Source organism: Ammospiza caudacuta, chromosome 6 (assembly GCF_027887145.1).
Source record: "Ammospiza caudacuta isolate bAmmCau1 chromosome 6, bAmmCau1.pri, whole genome shotgun sequence".
NCBI lineage: Eukaryota > Metazoa > Chordata > Aves > Passeriformes > Passerellidae > Ammospiza > Ammospiza caudacuta.
The window spans coordinates 18,220,482-18,226,481 of record NC_080598.1 but is presented as its reverse complement, the minus strand read 5'-3'; positions in this window follow the sequence as shown (position 1 = coordinate 18,226,481).

Below are 6,000 nucleotides of genomic sequence, written 5' to 3'. Positions count from 1 at the left end.
TCTTCCAAAATGCTGGTATACTTTAATTCCCAATTCAGTTTCAGCTCTTATTCAGAAGAGGTTTTTAAACCTAGGCTTGGTACAACAACAAATAGAGATCAAATGACAAAACACTGCAAGGAACCCCAAACTGAAACAGACGAGACGAGGAAGCAAAGGTTTACAATAGTCAATTGCAGCCAATGGTGCAATCACAAGGTGGCATCAATGCAAGGTAAGGAAAAAGTAGTCAAAAAGGTAAAGCAGCAGTACAATTCTGCTCTGCAGCTCTCAGGCAGATCTGTCACCACAGATTACTGAGCACCTTGGTTCCTATCAACACACATTCACACTTCTGTAGCAGAAACCACTGAGGCAGAGAGGACAAGGGGCTACATCTGGAAGCAAAAGTTCAGCAAGCCCCAGAACACCAGAGTTCACAGTGGCCATGAAGCACTCCTTCGGGAACACTGAGAACACATTAGCTGAGGGAAGCAAGGCTGAGAGTCTGCCAGCATGCTGAGTGGGTCACCTGGCACGCCATTCTGATTTACATCAATGAAAGGTGTTCTTGGAAGGACAAACAGCACACACGTGGGAGCAGAGCGGGGCCTCAAAGCCAAGCGTGCTGGCCAAGGCCTCCCGCTGATGTGCTGCCCGGCACCGCTAGGGCTGCTCGCTCCGCACCACGGCAGCGTTTGCCCGGGGAAACTCCGCGCCGATCCCGAAAGCCGTAACCCAGCGGGTGATGTGCGCCAGCGGCACGGGCAATGCGCAAAGACCCCCTTACCACATACACCCTATTAAGATAATTCAACCAGCAGCGACACGAGGAGGGCAGGCTACAACACCGTGGAGACGGGAGCCGCGCCTGTTGTACTCAGGGCAGCTTTTACCCAGGAAAACAACCGGGGCAGCCTCATGCCCCGAAAGGAGCCAGGCGGCTGCCCCGCCGGGTTAAACCCAGCACAGCCGGGCGGGGGGCAGGGGGAGGCCGCGGGGATCCCGCCCCAGGTGAGCAACGCCGCGGCCGGGCCACACCGCGGCCCCCGCCGCCCCTGCCCTCCCCTCCGCGGGCGGCACCGGCGGAGCCGCTGCGGGACAAAGCCCGAGCCCGGCCGCACACCTGCCCTGCCGAGCCTTGCCGGGGGCAGGTGCGGCAGCCCCCCGCCTCCCGCAGCTCGCTCTCACCTCGGCCGGCAGCAGCAGCGGCGGCAGCAGCAGCAGGAGGCAGGGCAGGGGCAGCCGGCTCATGGTGGCGGAGAGCGCTCCCCGCTGCGCGCACGGCCGCTCAGCCCGACGCCGCCGCCCCCGGAGACATGGCCGGGCTGAGCCCCGCACCGCCCGGCGTCCCGGCCCTCCCCCGCGCCCCGCCCTGCGAGAGGCGGGGGGACGGGGCCGCGGGGAAGCCCTGCGCGGGGCGGAGTGAGGGGGCGAGCGGGCAGCGCCCGCCGGGAACCGCGCCGCTCCCCTCGCCGCCGCCTCCCGCCCGCGGCCTCAATGGCCGTCTGGCAGCGGGCGGAGGGGCTGCGGCTTCCCCGCCTCCCCCCTCCCTCTCTCCCTGCCGGCATCTGACATCTCCCCCCGCCGGGCCGGGCCGGGTGAGGAAGTGGCTTTCTCCCAAAGTTTCCCGGTCTCCGTCGGCACGGCGGAGGGAGCGGCGCCGCGGGGCGCGCCCGGCCGGCCCTGGCACGGTGCTCGGGGGCGGGCAATCGGCGGAAGGGTCAGGGGTAAGGCGAGGCTAACCCGGCCCCGGGGGCTCCGCTGCCCGCCCCGCCGCCGGCCGCCGCCACACGCAGCCCCCCCGGGGGTATGCCGCAGTGAGGGGCTCTGCTTGGTGCACCATTTTTCATCCCCAAAAAAGTCTCCTCCTGCTCCAGGCACGGGTTTGGACGTGTTTTATCTATGTCATCAAAAGGGACATGACATCATCAAACGCAATCACTTCTATAACCTTAACTTGCTTCCCAGGCTCAGTGAAGTGTTCCGCATTTCATTCATCTTGGATAAGGGAAAGGGGAGGCAGGGACAGTTTACAGAGCGTATCTGTAATTACGGAAACGCTGGCAGCCTTCATTTTCTCAGAAGTTTTGAGCTCATGTGTTTATCATTTCCCTGTCTTTTCTGAGCCCTCAAAACATATGCATAGCATTACGGAAGCAACTATTTCCATGGGAGTTCATGGGAAAATTCACAAGAATAAGGACATTGGGGTTGTTCTCTGGAAAAGAGAAGGCTCCTGAGAAACAGTATTAGAGCCTCTCAGCACTGAAAGGGGGCTTTTAAGAAAGATGGGGACAGACTTTTTAGCATGGCCCCTTTTTATAGGATAAGAGGGAGTTGTTCTAAACTAAAAGACAATCAATTCAGACTAGATATAAGGAAGAAAAACTTTACAGTGAGGGTGGTGAATCACTGGAAGAGGTTGCAGAGGGCATGTAGATGAACCATCCCTGGAGGTGTTAAAGGGCATATTGGGCAGGGCTCTGAGCAACCTGACAGAGTTGGAGATGTTCCTGCTCATCACAGGGCAGCTGGACTAGGTCACCTTTAAGCATTCCTTCAAAACCAAATCGTTCTATCATTCTGTAAGGGCACACACAAACCTCGTTTGGGAGGCTGAGACCTACAGCTGGAGGTAGACATTGTATAGGCATTACTTCATGTCAGTAAGATTTTTAGGAAATAGAGAATTACTTCAGAAAAGGGTTGTTTGGGGTTTATTTTTATGTTAGGGAATACTGAAATGAAGTGATAAACACTATACAAAAAACATTAATAAAACTATTTACACTTTCCATTCAGTGCAAAGCACCTGAGAATTGTTCTCCAGCTGAAGACTCTTCCTGGTAAACCACACACCTGACAGAAGTCTCACTCGCTGGTGGGGAGTTGTTATGCTGACATCACTGCTGCCAGATCAAACCCTGCCATTTAGAAATTACAGCTTTGACTCATAAATTAAATTCCCTGCTGCTGCTCCCCGTGCCTGGGCAAACCCCCAGTGGGTCTAAGTTGCCAAAGTGCAGCTTCTGGCCAGACTGGGTTTCATTGTCTGGGCTGTACCTAAAGTGCCACAGCTGCACTTGAGCGAGCACACTTGGTCAGCCCTGGCTCCAGCCCAGTGGGCAGTGTGGCTTTTTTTAATTACATACCTTTCCAGGACAAAAGCCTGGTAACTAATCCAGTTGCCACTGAAATTCAGTGGGAATCTCTTCACTGATCTCAGCAGTAAGGGCAGCCTGCTCTGAAAGAGAAAAGTAAATGGAAAAAAAAAATGCTCTGAGAAAGCAAGAAGTGGGATTCTCACCTGTTAAAATTTTAAGTATCTCCAAGCTGATGTTGCCATCTCCAGACTCTAGACATCCTTGGACTATTAAGTTCACTCATTCTTCTTCATTGAGGAGGCAACAGAACCCAATTTAGAAGCAAAAGTAATAATATTTCTTAGGCTACATTAATTCTTTGCTTCAGAGAGCCAACTGGGCAGCTACATCACTATTACGGGAAGCTGAGCTCCTTTTACCACACCACGTCTGTCTGGATCTGGTATGACAGCTTTTCAAATACAAGCTACATGGAATCTGTAATTAATTACTTTCTCATTAACACTTGTGGCTGAGTGTTCATTGTATGACTACTTGTATGTCCAGTACCTGAACCAGGAGGCCTATGAAGTTCTGGGACACAGTCTCATTTCTGGAGCATCCAAAATAGTAGAGAACTGCACTAAATTTGCTTGTAGAGACTCTAAGCAGAATATTTCTAGGATTGTAGTAAATACTTACCTTTGTGGCATATCTTTAATTACAACCATAACTAATGTCATCTGTAGTATTTCTGCACAGTGGCTTCAACTGGCACGCAGAGAGCCTGGGTTTGTTACAGTGTCAGGGTGTCTCTCTGACTGACTCTTACCAGACCTCAAGGAAAGAACTGGCTCCTTTCCAGAGACATTTCTGGAGTGTTGGGAAGTACCCACCATCCAAATATCAGGGACTATAAGACAGAGGAGTGAACTACGAAGATTCATAAACATTTGAAAAGACTCAGATGTACTGAAGGTGGCCACGAGAAAAGGAAAAAAAAGGGTCAAGAAACACCAGGCACTAAAAAGTGTAATTATTTTGTAGCATAAAACAGAAACACATTTTCGGTTTAATTCATTGGGAGAAAAAAAAAAAAAAAAAACAAAACAAAAAAAACACTAGTAGCAATAAACTTTTTTCTTATGAACAGATTCTAAAGGAATACTTGTGTCATTTAGACTGCTTAGAATTCTGAGAGGAGGGTTCTAAAAAAGCTTTTCTGATTAGATTTTGAGAGCTCCATGGAGAAAGAATCACACGTGTACCTGATTGCTTCCTTTGATCAATGCTCCTGCCCCTTACAGCACGCTCTGCTCCACTGCTACCCATGCACACCTCAGGGAAGAGAGGGATCTCTAAGGGCTGTGATTCCTGCCAGAGCTGGAGCCCTCACATGCTGAAAATGGAAAAGAGAAATTAAAAGCCAAATTTTTTAAAGCTCTTCCAGGTGCTAATTGTTCAGCAGCAATAACCATCACAACACAAACAATTTCCTAGGAATAAGAGGATCAAGGTTGCATTTCAGGCCACAGGCTCTTCACAGCTTGTTATTAACCTGCTGGAAATTTCCTGAATTACTACTGCTACTGCCTAATTGTTTCTATAGGTGAGTTTTGTTTATTTGACAGGCTCTTATTAAAGCTATATATGTGACAGGCTTATGAAACTGGGTAGGTGTTGCTTCTGGACTAAAGCTTCTACTTTTTAATTCACTGGAAGTTAATTTGTGCATCTGAGTCATAAAACCTCTTCAAATGGAAGTGTCAGAAAGAAGTTATTCCTCATCCTTATGATCAAGTTTTCAAGAGAGACCTTAGTTTAAGTCACGTTGGGCCCCTGCACACAAGTCAGGAAGAATGTGCATATTACTAATGGGTGCTCCAGTTTACACCATAAGGAATACTACTAATTCCCTGGGCAGAATTGGAAGACTGCAAAAATGTAGAGATCCAAAGCTGTCCAATTTGGAGCAGTTATCCTGGCTGGTAATACTTGTCCTTCACTGAGACTGCTAATAGAATATGGTTTAAAAAAGAAAAAAAAAATCAGAATGGCCATATTTAACTGCATATCACAGCCAGCCTTGATCACAATAGTGTATTCTCATTAGTTATTCCCAGTTTCATTCATCAGCTCAATATGCAGTGTCAGCCACAAGAAGTATCCAATTGTTGAGCATGGTCAGGAAGGGAGTTGAGAACAATGCAGAGAGCATGGTTTTGCCAATGTGTAAAACCCAGGTGCACCCGCATTCTGGCTGAGGCTTTTCACCGCTCTCACCATTGCAAGAGGGACAGAATGGACTGAGGAAAGGTACCAAGAAGGGCAGGTAAAGAAATGTGAGCGATGGTACAGCTGTCTTATCAAGGGACCCTTAAAAAGCTGGCAGTTTTCAGTTAGGAGAGGAGAAAGCTCCCTGGAAATAAGACTAACGAAAAACATGTTTACTAAATCAAATTTAACAGTTGTAATAAAGTGCTTTTGTACATGGCAGGCAATGAGCTCTTGAAATACGTAGTCACAGCATGTTTTATAGGCAAACAGTATGAGCAGCTCCAAAACTTCATGGACAATATGTCCATAACCAGGGAGAAGGCAGAGATGAGTCTGTAATGCTTGGATGCTGGGAATGGTCCTCAGAGAGCAGTCAGGTTTATTTGCTTTTCCTGAACAGAATCTCCTAACACCACTGCTGGGGACAGGATACTGGGTTGGGTGGATTCATCACTGACTGGGCAAGTACAGCACTCCTTGACTTCTGTTTACAGCCAAAACAGTGCAAAGCATGAGGATATAGCAATATAAGAAACAAATGTATTAGCATGTGGCCTGCTGCCTCAGCAAGAGAGTAACATGTAACAGGGTGTGTTACTATTGTCATTCACAGAGGAGGAAGGCTCTCTGGTGGGATTTCAGACTAGGGTCTGAGATC